We start from the raw sequence: 12,126 nt of genomic DNA, 5'->3' as shown, positions 1-12,126 counted from the left end.
TACGAGATGAAGGGTTTCCACAAATCCAAAATGGCTTTACTGCAATACTAAAGTCCTCTGGCTCGCCAGGACATACAGTTTGCTCCCCATCCATGTCAGCCCATCTCTTAATAACAGCTCACTCTTGTGTTGCTGGACCCACTGTCAGAAAATATATCCTTAGTTCTTGGTCGGAACTCTGTTTAACAAATATCCATCTGTTATTTCTTGCCTTGCTCTCTGGTGCTCTAAAGCAGGGATCTCCAAACCCCAGGCTGCGGCCCACTACCAGGCCATGCCCTATTTGGAATTGGACTGCGGGAGAGGCAAACCGGTAAACACAGGCATGCACGGCCGGTTTGCCACTCGCACGAGTTGAGCTGCGAGTGCATCCAGATGAGTGCCAGCCAGGTGCTCATGTGGGCCAGTTCCATTCTCCCCCCCACCTCCAGCTGGGCCACAAAGGTTGGAGACTGCTGCCCTAGAGATTAAGTCAATCCGTTCTTCTTTGTGACTGATGCTCAAGTACTGGACGACAGTTATTGTGCCCCCACATGCCTTCTCTAACATACCTAGGTCTTTCAACCCATTGTCATACAATCTTAGCTTCCAGAGCTTTTATCATCCTTATTGTTCTTTTTTTGCACACTTCCCAGGATCTCAGCACGTTTTCTCTCGTTATTACCAGAACTAGGTGCAGTATTCCAAGTGTGAACTCACTAGAAGGGCATTAAGCAGTATGATCGTACTATCATCTCTTGTGTTGACACTATCCTTCTGTCGATACAGCCTTGGCTCTTCTGACAGCTACAGCACGCACTTAACATAACATAACGTAACAACAGAGTTGGAAGGGACCTTGGAGGCCTTCTAGTCCAACCCCCTGCCCAGGCAGGAAACCCTACACCATCTCAGTCAGATGGTTATCCAACATTTTCTTAAAAGTTTCCAGTGTTGGAGCGTTCACAACTTCTGCAGGCAAGTCGTTCCACTTATTAATTGTTCTAACTGTCGGGAAATTTCTCCTTAGTTCTAAGTTGCTTCTTTCTTTGATCAGTTTCCACCCATTGCTTCTTGTTCTACCCTCAGGTGCTTTGGAGAACAGCCCGACTCCCTCTTCTTTGTGGCAGCCCCTGATATTGGAACACAGCTATCATGTCTCCCCTAGTCCTTCTTTTTGTTAAACTAGACATACCCAGTTCCTGCAACCGTTCTTCATATGTTTTAGCCTCCAGTCCCTTAATCATCTTTGTTGCTCTTCTCTGCACTCTTTCTAGAATCTCAACATCTTTTTTACATCGTGGCGACCAAAACTGGATGCAATATTCCAAGTGTGGCCTTACCAAGGCATTATAAAGTGGCACTAACACTTCACGTGATCTTGATTCTATCCCTCTGTTTATGCAGCCCAGAACTGTGTTGGCTTTTTTAGCAGCTGCTGCACACTGCTGGCTCATATCTAAATGGTTATCCACTAGGACTCCAAGATCCCTCTCACAGGTACTACTATTGAGCAAGGTACCACATATACGGTACCGGTGCATTTTGTTTTTTTGGCATAAATGTAGAACCTTACTTTTTTCACTGTTGAATTTCATTTTGTTAGATAGCGCCCAATGTTCAAGTCTGTCAAGATCTTTCTGTAACTTGAGCCTATCTTCTGGAGTGTTGGCTATTCCTGCCAGCTTGGTGTCATCTGCAAATTTGATGAGTTCCCCATCTATCCCCTCGTCCAAGTCATTGATGAAGATGTTGAAGAGTACTGGGCCTAAAACAGAGCCTTGGGGTACTCCACTGCATACTTCCCTCCATGTGGATGTAGTTCCATTGAGGACTACACGTTGAGTGCGGTTGGTCAACCAGTTACAAATCCGTCTGGTGGTGGTGCTGTCTAACCCACATTTTTCTACTTTATCTTGTCCACCAGACCTCCTAGATCCCTCTCACAGGTACTACTATTGAGCAAGGTACCACATATACGGTACCGGTGCATTTTGTTTTTTTGGCATAAATGTAGAACCTTACTTTTTTCACTGTTGAATTTCATTTTGTTAGATAGCGCCCAATGTTCAAGTCTGTCAAGATCTTTCTGTAACTTGAGCCTATCTTCTGGAGTGTTGGCTATTCCTGCCAGCTTGGTGTCATCTGCAAATTTGATGAGTTCCTCATCTATCCCCTCGTCCAAGTCATTGATGAAGATGTTGAAGAGTACTGGGCCTAAAACAGCCTTGGGGTACTCCACTGCATACTTCCCTCCATGGGGATGTAGTTCCATTGAGGACTACACATTGAGTGCGGTTGGTCAACCAGTTACGAATCCATCTGGTGGTGGTGCTGTCTAACCCACATTTATCTACTTTATCTTGTCCACCAGACCTCCTAGATCCCTCTCATACTACTACCGTTGAGCCAAGTACTACCTATCTTATATCTGTGCATTTGGGGTTTTTTGCCTAAGGGCAAGAATATTACTTTTTTCACACACTGAACTGCATTTTGTTGTCCCAATGCTCAAGTCTGTTAAGATCCTTTTGGGTCTTGAGCCTATCTTCAAAAGGATTGGTTTTTCCCCGAAGTTTGGTGTCATCTGCAAATTTGATCAGTTCCTCTTCTATCCCTTCATCTAAATCAGGGGTAGTCAACCTTTTTATACCTACCGCCCACTTTTGTATCTCTACTAGTAGTAAAATTTTCTAACCACCCACCGGTTCCACAGTAATGGTGATTTATAAAGTGTATCGTCGTGTGCGCATGCCTCTCACACATCGTGGATTGAGTTTGGGGGGGTGCCGGCTACCAGCTCTGCTTGTCTGTTACAGCTGGGTGGTGTGGGGGGAGATGCGCAAGCTATTCTTGGACAAGGCTCTTTTTTTTGCGGTCGCACTATAGTGCCATTTAGTTTCACTTATGTAACGTGAACTAAACTTATGCACGGGTGATACAAATAGTATATTTTCAGAAATTTAAATTGTCACGGGGAATTTTATGAAAACCTAATGAAAATGTTTTTAATTAATGCTATGAATTTTTTTAAAAAGTCAATTAAATTAAAAAAAGGAAAGTGTTTCAGTATCGGACAAAACTACCACCCACCATGAAAGCTGGAACGCCCGCTGGTGGGCGGTAGGGACCAGGTGGATTACCACTGATCTAAATTATTTACGAAGATGTTGAAAAATGCTGAGCCCAAGACCAAACCTTGAGGTACCCGACTGCATGCTTCCCTCAGTGTAGATGCAGTTCCATTGAGGATTACCCACCGAGTGTGGTTGGTCAGCCAATTGCAAATCCAACTGATGGTGGTACTGTGTCTCTCACATTGTTCTAGTAGGTTGTGTATTTTGTCGAGTGTCTTACTGAAGTCCAAGAATCCACAGCATTTCTCTCATCTATTTTTTATTCAAAAAAATGCAGATCACATCATCAGAGGGAATGAGTGGTTGGACTGATGAAGGATTGAAATTGAAAAAAAATTAAATTTATCATGAGGAGGGAAGGGAAGTTGGAGTAGACAAATTGGTCAGAGAGATGCAGAATGCACGAGAGACAGATTACAGGTAGCTGAACAGCTATAGTGTGTTAGAAATCCACTGTGTGGAGAGCAAGCGAGACTTGAGAAAAGGGCTTTAAGTTGCCTTTTTATTATTAAATTTATGTGTTATTAAAACTTGTTGCACATCTCACAGTTTGAGGTGACTGAGCGTCTTGCCTTGCCCTAATGATCATAAAGGTAAAAGTAAAGGTTCCCTTCGCACATACGTGCTAGTCGTTACCAACTCTAGGGGGCGGTGCTCATCTCCGTTTCAAAGCTGAAGGGCCAGCGCTGTCCGAAGACGTCTCCGTGGTCATGTGGCCGGCATGACTTAAAATATCCATTTTTTTCCTTGTCAAAAGCTAGTGAAAATTCTTAATGCATTTTTAAAAATGAAACATTTTCCAGTCTACAATTTTTTTTCTCAAATTGGATGCAACAGATTTGTCAGCAACATGGTGCTGCTATCGCCCATCAGCCATCAAAGGCACCTCCAAGAAAAGGAGATCATAGCGGGAGTTGCTAATAAACCTGGAGATCTTGCGATCAAAGCCACGATCCTTTTTATCCTCACCTCAATATCCTACAGCTCTCCATCAGGTTCATCTGCAAGGCAGAACAGTCTCTACATGTGAAATTTTACATTGCTTTTTTTCACTGGGCCGTGGGGCAACTCCCCATCGCACCCGTCACCACTTGCACACTTACATTTTGAACATCTCCTAGAGGCAGCCATCATTTTCAGTGCACCCACAATCCCTTAATGCAGTTTCCACAGTGCTAAGGTAGCAAAACAGAGCAGTTTCTCCCTCTCCAACATGACAATGACGCAAAAGTAGCTGACATTTTGGTCCTGAGGCAGTCATAGCAAAATGGTAGCTGGATCCACAAGTCCACCATATGGCCCAGGGATGAATCCCAGGCACAATGAAAATAACAGTTGCTTCCACGACACAGTGATATGGCCCAGGGCCTGCCATCTTCTCCCAATATGAAGTTCAGAGATATTCAAAAGGTAAGGAGGTGGTGGCTGTGAGGTCTGTTAGGGTGGGAATCAGGCCTAAGGACTGCAGGCACCCAGTGGGAGTGAAAAAGCCTGGGGGGGGGAGGGAAAAGCCTTGGGGGACCCCACAGTTGGGGTAGGGAGAAATAGGAATGAAAGTCTGGGACTGCACTATGCCTTTGTACTAAACAGAATAGATATACGATTGGTAAAAGAACTGAAATTTAAACTGAAAATATCCTCAGACAGGGCTGTTCCCTTACATGGGTTGGGAGAAAGAGGGATGCAGCAGTCACCAGAAAGGGAATCTGGGAAGGTAAGAGAGGCAGATTCAGGTGCTGCATCTCCAAGCAAGCCCACCTGGACGCCTCTCAGGTCTCCATCACCTGCCCACCTGGACGCCTCTCAGGTCTCCATCACCTGCCATTCAGATGCCACTGCCCATTAGCCAAGCCCACCTGGACGCCTCTCAGGTCTCCATCACCTGCCATTCAGATGCCACTGGGCTCCTCCTAGCAGGGTTCAAGCACTGTGGGGGGGGAGCCCCTCCAGCCACGATCCCTCTTCCTCCCCTCCAGACCGCGGGAGGCTGATCCTCCCCAGCAGCCACAGGGGAACGTGGGAACGGAAAACACCAGGTGGCCTCCCACTGGGAATGGGGCTGCGGGAAAGGAAAGGGGGGGGCTCAGAGGGAGGATTTTAAGGGGACCGGAGAGCCGTTCGCAGAAGCGGCAACCGAGGAGGAGGAGAAGCGGTGGCAGTGCGGTTCCCACAGAGCAGAAAACCTTGCAAGGAAAGGCGGAGAGAAGGGGAAGGGGGGGGGCAACTGGGGAAACCCCACCTCACTCTCCTTCCCTCCCCCAAGGAATCCCTCCTCCCTTCCCGCACCTGGGGATTCTCCCTCCTCCTCCCACCCTCCAGGTCCTCTCCCCCTTTTGGGGCGTCTTTGACTACCTACGAGTGGGGATCTCTGCAGCCCTAACTTAAGAAGCCCCCTTTCCTACCTCCTCTCTAGGCGCAAAAGCTTTCTGCGCCTAACCCCTTCGCTGAAGCCGCTGCGGGCAGGGGGTGACTGGGACGCCGCTGAGCAATGCCAAAGTCCTCCAAACGGGGACCGCAAAAGACCACCATACCCCGCGGGAAGGCCAAAAGCCCCCCCCCCAAAAGGCCCAGATTAAGAATTAGGAATTCATCGCTATTGAAGATGAGAAAGAAAGTGCTGCAGATTACAACACCCACCATTCTTCACCCTGCCATTAGATGTTGCGTTTTACACATTTCCCTGCTAGCGGTGAGATCCTATTTGTACCAGCATCCCACAGCCAGGGACTCCCGAGAAATATCCCTATTACCCCCAAATAGAATAGGATAGGATAGGATAGGATAGGATAGGATAGGATAGGATAGGATAGGATAGAATAGAATTTTTTATTGGCCAAGTGTGATTGGACACAAAAGGAATTTATCTTGGTGCATATGCTCTCAGTGTACATAAAAGAAAAGATACCTTCATCAAGGTACAACACTTAATGATAGTCATAGAGTACAAATAAGCAATTAGGAAACAATCAATATCAATATAAATCGTAAGGATACAAGCAAAAAAGTTACAGTCATACAGTCCTAAGTGGAAGGAGATGGGTGATATTTCACTTGCTGCAGTTCCAACTCATACTCTGTAATTCCTTAAGAGATTCATGAACTTTATTATTATTATTATTATTTATTGGATTTATAAACCGCCCTTCTCCCGAAGGACTCAGGGCGGTGTACAGCCAGGATAAAAAAGAACAATATACAGTTAAAATACAATTTAAAAACTTATTGTACAGTATGGCCGAAATAATTAAGAATTGAGAATCTAAAAACCCCAATTAAAACCAGAGAAAAAATTTAAAATTTAAAATTAAACAATTTAAGAAAGCCCCGCACGAACAAACAAATATGTTTTCAGTTCGCGGCGAAAAGTCCGAAGGTCAGGAATTTGACGTAAACCAGGGGGGAGTTCGTTCCACAAAGTGGGGGCCCCCACAGAGAAGGATCTTCCTCTGGGGGCCGCCAGCCGACATTGTCTGGCGGACAGCACCCTGAGAAGGCCCTCTCTGTGCGAGCGTACGGGTCGGTGGGAGGCGTGAGGTAACAGAAGGCGGTCCCGTAAGTACCCAGGTCCCAAGCCATGGAGCGCTTTAAAGGTGGTTACCAAGACCTTGAAATGCACCCGAAAGGCAACAGGAAGCCAGTGCAGTCTGCGCAGGAGAGGTGTCACATGGGAGCTACGTGTGACTCCCTCTATCACCCGCGCAGCTGCATTCTGGACCAACTGAAGCCTCCGAGTGCATCTCAAGGGGAGCCCCATGTAGAGAGCATTGCAATAATCCAGGCGGGAGGTAACCAGAGCGTGAGCTCTCAGCATGTAGCTATTCTTCACAAGCTAAGTACACATTTATTTATTTATTTAATTTATTTTGTCACACAGTATATATAAGCATAAGCATGAAATAATAATACATAATATATAAGCATATATATGAGTATGAGTATGTAATAACTATATTAATTGTATATAACAAAAGAAAACAATAGGACAGGAACGGTAGTAATTTTACTATGTCACTTGGCTCAGCTGCAAAGATAGGTTGCTAGGAGGCTGAAAATGACTTGATAGCATGTAATCGGTGAGATGATCTGGCCAATGGCATCCGTAGAGAAGGGACAAGCCTGTTTGTTGGCTTCCTATCGCGAGATGGCAGCATCTGTGACTAGAAAGCCAACAGTACAATAGCGGCCTGTGGTTGAGCTTCAAGGAGTTAAAACCATCAAGTACTGTATTGCTAAAAAGGATGAAAGGATGGAAGAAAAGGAACTTCCTCTCCCAGATCAAGAGGGTCTCCCGCCTCTTTCCAAGGATCGAAGCTTCACCTAGAAGGTGAGTTGAGGGCAGGTTGGTTCCCTCCACGGCATGGAAGCAGAGAAGCAACTAGAATGTGGAATAACAGTTGGAAGGGATCTTTGAGGTCATCCAGTCCAGCCCCCTGCTCCAGCATGAAACCTTATACATTTCAGGCACATGGCTGTCCAGTCTCTTCCTGAAAGCCTCCAATGATGGAGCAGCCACAACTTCTGCAGGCAAACTGGTTAATTGTCCTCACATTCAGGAAACGTCTCCTTGTTTCTAGGTTGCTTCTCTCCTTGATTCGTTTCCATCCATTGTTTCCTGTTCTGCTTTCAGATACTCTGGAGAAGTTGAGCCCCTCTTCTTTGTGGCAGCCCCTCCAATATTGGAAGACTGCTATCATTTCACACACACACCCTTCTCTTCTGTAGACTAGCCATACCCAACTCCTGCAACCATCTTTGGATCTTTTAGCCTCAAGCTCCCAAATATGTTGGCTGCTCTTCCTTGTCTTCTCTCTTAGTAAGTACTAAATCCAGAATAGTTGACCCTGTTATGTTTTCTTGGCAATAATACTGGACTGATCTGCCACTATGTCTTTTTGATATTTTTACTTTCATGTCTAGCCAACAAGCACAATATTTCCTATTGGTGCCCCATCCATGTATTAACCAGGTTCAACTAAAAATCCACAGTGGAAGCACTGATACACCCAAATGTTGTAAATTTGGAAAAAAATGTAACGTATAAAGATATTTTAAATGAGGAAGGGTAACTAAAAACTAAACAGGAGTTACAAAACCAAGGGGTGAATCTTGCATGGTGGCCACATTTGCAAATCGAGAATGAGAAAGACGTAAAAACATATAATTTTCATAAAGCGCCATCAACACTTGATCAGAGACTATTAGGGACGGATGAAAAGTTAATAAAGAAAATGTATAGCTATTTATTAAGCTTTAAAATTGAATATGAACAAGTGAAAGAAACGATAGTATGGGCAAAAAAATTTGGATATACTATGTTGTTATTGTTAGTTGCGAAGTCGTGTCCAACCCGTCGTGACCCCATGGACAACGTTCCTCCAGGCCTTCCTGTCCTCTACCATCCTCTGGAGTCCATTTAAACTCACGCCTACTGCTTCAGTGACTCCATCCAGCCACCTCGTTCTCTGTCATCTCCTTCTTCTTTTGCCCTCAATCTTTCCCAGCATTAGGCTCTTCTCCAGTGAGTCCTTCTCATTAAGTGGCCAAGGTATTTCAGTTTCATCTTCAGGATCTGGCCTTCTAAAGAGCAGTCAGGTTTGATCTCTAGGACTGACTGGTTTGATCGCCTTGCAGTCCAAGGGACTCGCAGGAGTCTTCTCCAGCACCAGAGTTCAAAGGCCTCAATTCTTTGGCCCTCAGCCTTTCTTATGGTCCAACTTTCACAGCCATACATTGCAACTGGAAAAACCATAGCTTTGACTATACGCACTTTTGTTGGCAGGGTGATGTCTCTGCTTTTTAGTACGCTGTCTAGATTTGCCATAGCTTTCCTCCCCAGGAGCAAGCGTCTTTTAATTTCTTGCTATAGTCCCCATCTACAGTGATCTTGGAGCCCAGGAAAATAAAATCTGTCACTACCTCCATTTCTTCCCCATCTATCTACAAAATATACCTCAGAACTAGATAAATGTCAAAAACTTTGGGATAGAATTTATAAATTGACAATGGCAACTCCGTACAAGGAAAACCTGTATAAAATGTTTTATAGGTGGCATTTGCCACAAGCAAAGCTAGCAGAGATGTTTAAAAACATATCTGCCAAATGTTGGAAATGCAATCAGATACCAGGTTCGTACTATCATATGTGGTGGACGCGTCCAAAAGCAAAAAAAATTGGATGAAAGTACATATGTGGTTAGAGAAAATGATAAAGCATCATATAGATCTGAAGCCAAAACTATTTTTGTTAGCTATATTGCCAGAAAATTATGACAAAGGGAATGTACCGTATATACTCGAGTATAAGCCGAGTTTTTCAGCACATTTTTTGTGCTGAAAAACGTCCCCTCGGCTTATACTCGGGTCTATACGGCTTATACTCAAGTTTTTTTTTTTTTTTAAGCCCCTCGGCTTATACTCGAGTATATACGGCTTATACTCGAGTTTTGTTTTTTCTTTTTTTCACATTTTACCGGACTGAAGCCCTGCCGGTGCAGTGAGAGGGCGGGGCGGGGGAGCCGCCAGCCTTCTCAGCTGAGGGAGGGAGGGTTTCCCCAACCGGTAGGTGCCTCATTTCCCACCCTCGGCTTATACTCGAGTCCCCAGTTTACCCCAGTTTTTGGGGTAAAATTGGGGACCTCGGCTTATACTCGGATCGGCTTATATTCGAGTATATACGGTATATTAAATGCATGTTTTGACAGCAGCAAGAATTACACTTCCACAATACTAGAAAAATGAGGAAACTACTACAGATAAAAACATAATAAAAAAAATACTAGATTGTGTGGAAATGGATAAAGTATCGTTAAAGATAAAGAAGATACAGAAAACTTTTTAATTTGGGATTTGTTTTATCAATGGTTAGATAACAGGGGCCTCTGTGGCTCAGACTGGTAAGACCGTCTGTTATTAACAGCAGCTGCTTGCGATTACTGCAGGTTCAAGCCCCACCAGGCCCAAGGTTGACTCAGCCTTCCATCCTTTATAAGGTAGGTAAAATGAGGACCCAGATTGTTGGGGGCGCAATAAGTTGACTTTGTATATAATATACAAATGAATGAAGACTATTGCTTGACATAGTGTAAGCCGCCCTGAGTCTTCGGAGAAGGGCGGGATATAAATGCAAATTTAAAAAAAAGGTAGAAATTAGAAACTGGAAGAATACTATTATATACAAGTAAATAATATTATTGTTACTAGAATTATGTATACATAAAATGACCCAGACACTACACTGTTTACTAAATATTTACATATATGTTAAGAAAAAATTATAAATTAAAAAATATATTTAAATATATACCTATTGAGGAGCTTTTGGGATGTTCAGTTTAGGCAGTCCTCGCTTACCATTTTTTTCTTTTTTCTTTTCTTTTCTTTTTCTTTTACCATTTGTTTCATGAGCCTTCAAAGTTACTATGGCACTGCAGACCTCATCCAGAAATTTGTGGTCATCGTAACACTTGTTCAGTGACCTGTCAGCAGTTCTTGTGGTTATGAAGGTGCAGGAAAAGGAGTCGCACCAAATTGGGTTCTTGCCAACCGCTGTACTTTCGTGATGGTTGCAGCATTTTCCCCCACAAAACTTTTATTAATTGATCAAAATATAAAATACAGAAGCGCGAAGAAAGATGAAAATAATGATAAAAGAAGGGAAGGAAAAGGGGAGCAGGAAAAGTGTGGGTTAAGGGAAAAAGAAAAGCATTGACTTCTGACTCGTTTTGGTGCACTAGAATAAGGTACTAACATACCAGCCCAACTACCGTATTTTTCGGAGTATGAGACGCACTCCCCCCCAAAAGAGGGTTAAAATTTGGGTGCATCTTATACACTGAATGTAGCCTTGCCCACCCGCCGCCCCCCACCCTTTAGCCTCTGCCTCCCATCAATTTATCTCCTTGCGATTTTTTTTATCCATTAAGCCTAAAATAAACTATCTACTTTTATCTTTATATTCACTTAAATAGTGTACTGTATTAAGATGTTCATCTTACTCCAACATTTCTTTGCTTTGTCAGGTGTCTACCATAAATGATAAAAAGCTCTTCTTTACATTTCCAAAATTCATTGCCTTTCTATCATTCCCTAACCCAGCAGTTCTCAACCTGTGGGTTGGGACCCCGTTGGGGGTCGAATGACGATTTGCCAGGGGTCGCCTAAGACCATCGGAAATATGGGAAGTATACTTGTGAGTCGAAGAACCGCGCTCCAATGGTTGACTCCACAAGCCAGCTGCAGGCTCTTCAAATTGCTAGCCAAATTCGGCTTCAGGCACGATAAATTAAAAAAGAGAGAAATCTTTGCTCTGATGTCTCCCTCTCAAGCCAGCTGCAATCACTCCCAATCGCTAGCTTAATCTGGCTTCAGGCACGATAAACTTAATAGGGAAGGAGTCTCCGCTTTAATGCCTCCGTCCTCAAGGCAATCACAAGCAATTCAGATCGCTAGCCAATACGGCTTCAGGCACGATAAATTCAAAATGAAAATAATTTTATGGTTGGGGTCGCCACATTGTGGGGAATTGTATTAAAGGGGTCGCAGCACTATAAAGGTTGAGAACCACTGCCCTAACCATATCATACCATAAATACTTGTGCCATCAAAATCTAATTCATGGCCCTCTCTCGCTCAAGTAACCTCTTAATTTGAAGAGTCACCCACTCTTTTGGCCAGACAAAACAACAAGGCTCAAAGAACAATTTCAAATTTGATAAACCCAAACCTCTTCTTTCCTTAGCATCTTACAATAATTTATATTTAAATTTTATTTTCTTTCCCTTGAAATATAGCCATAATGTGCCAAATATGTATATAGCCATAATAGCCAAATATGTGCCAATATTTGTGGAGCTCCTATAAAGACAAAGACAAGTCAAACTATTTTCCAAAGAACCAAAAGAAACAATGGATGGAAACTAACCAAAGAGAGAAGCAACCTAGAACTAAAAAGAAAATTCCTAATGATTACAGCAATCAACCAATGGAATAGCTTCCCTTCAGAAGTTTTCAG

General features: G+C 43.7%; 1 pseudogene; it reads left to right on the top strand.

Moving 5' to 3' along the window:
• The window catches only part of LOC131193137 (zinc finger protein 850-like), a 54,475-nt pseudogene that overhangs the window by 15,942 nt on the left and 26,407 nt on the right, over positions 1 to 12,126 (top strand).

Source organism: Ahaetulla prasina, chromosome 2, assembly GCF_028640845.1.
Source record: "Ahaetulla prasina isolate Xishuangbanna chromosome 2, ASM2864084v1, whole genome shotgun sequence".
Taxonomy (NCBI): domain Eukaryota; kingdom Metazoa; phylum Chordata; class Lepidosauria; order Squamata; family Colubridae; genus Ahaetulla; species Ahaetulla prasina.
This window is presented reverse-complemented; position numbering and strand designations above follow the sequence as displayed.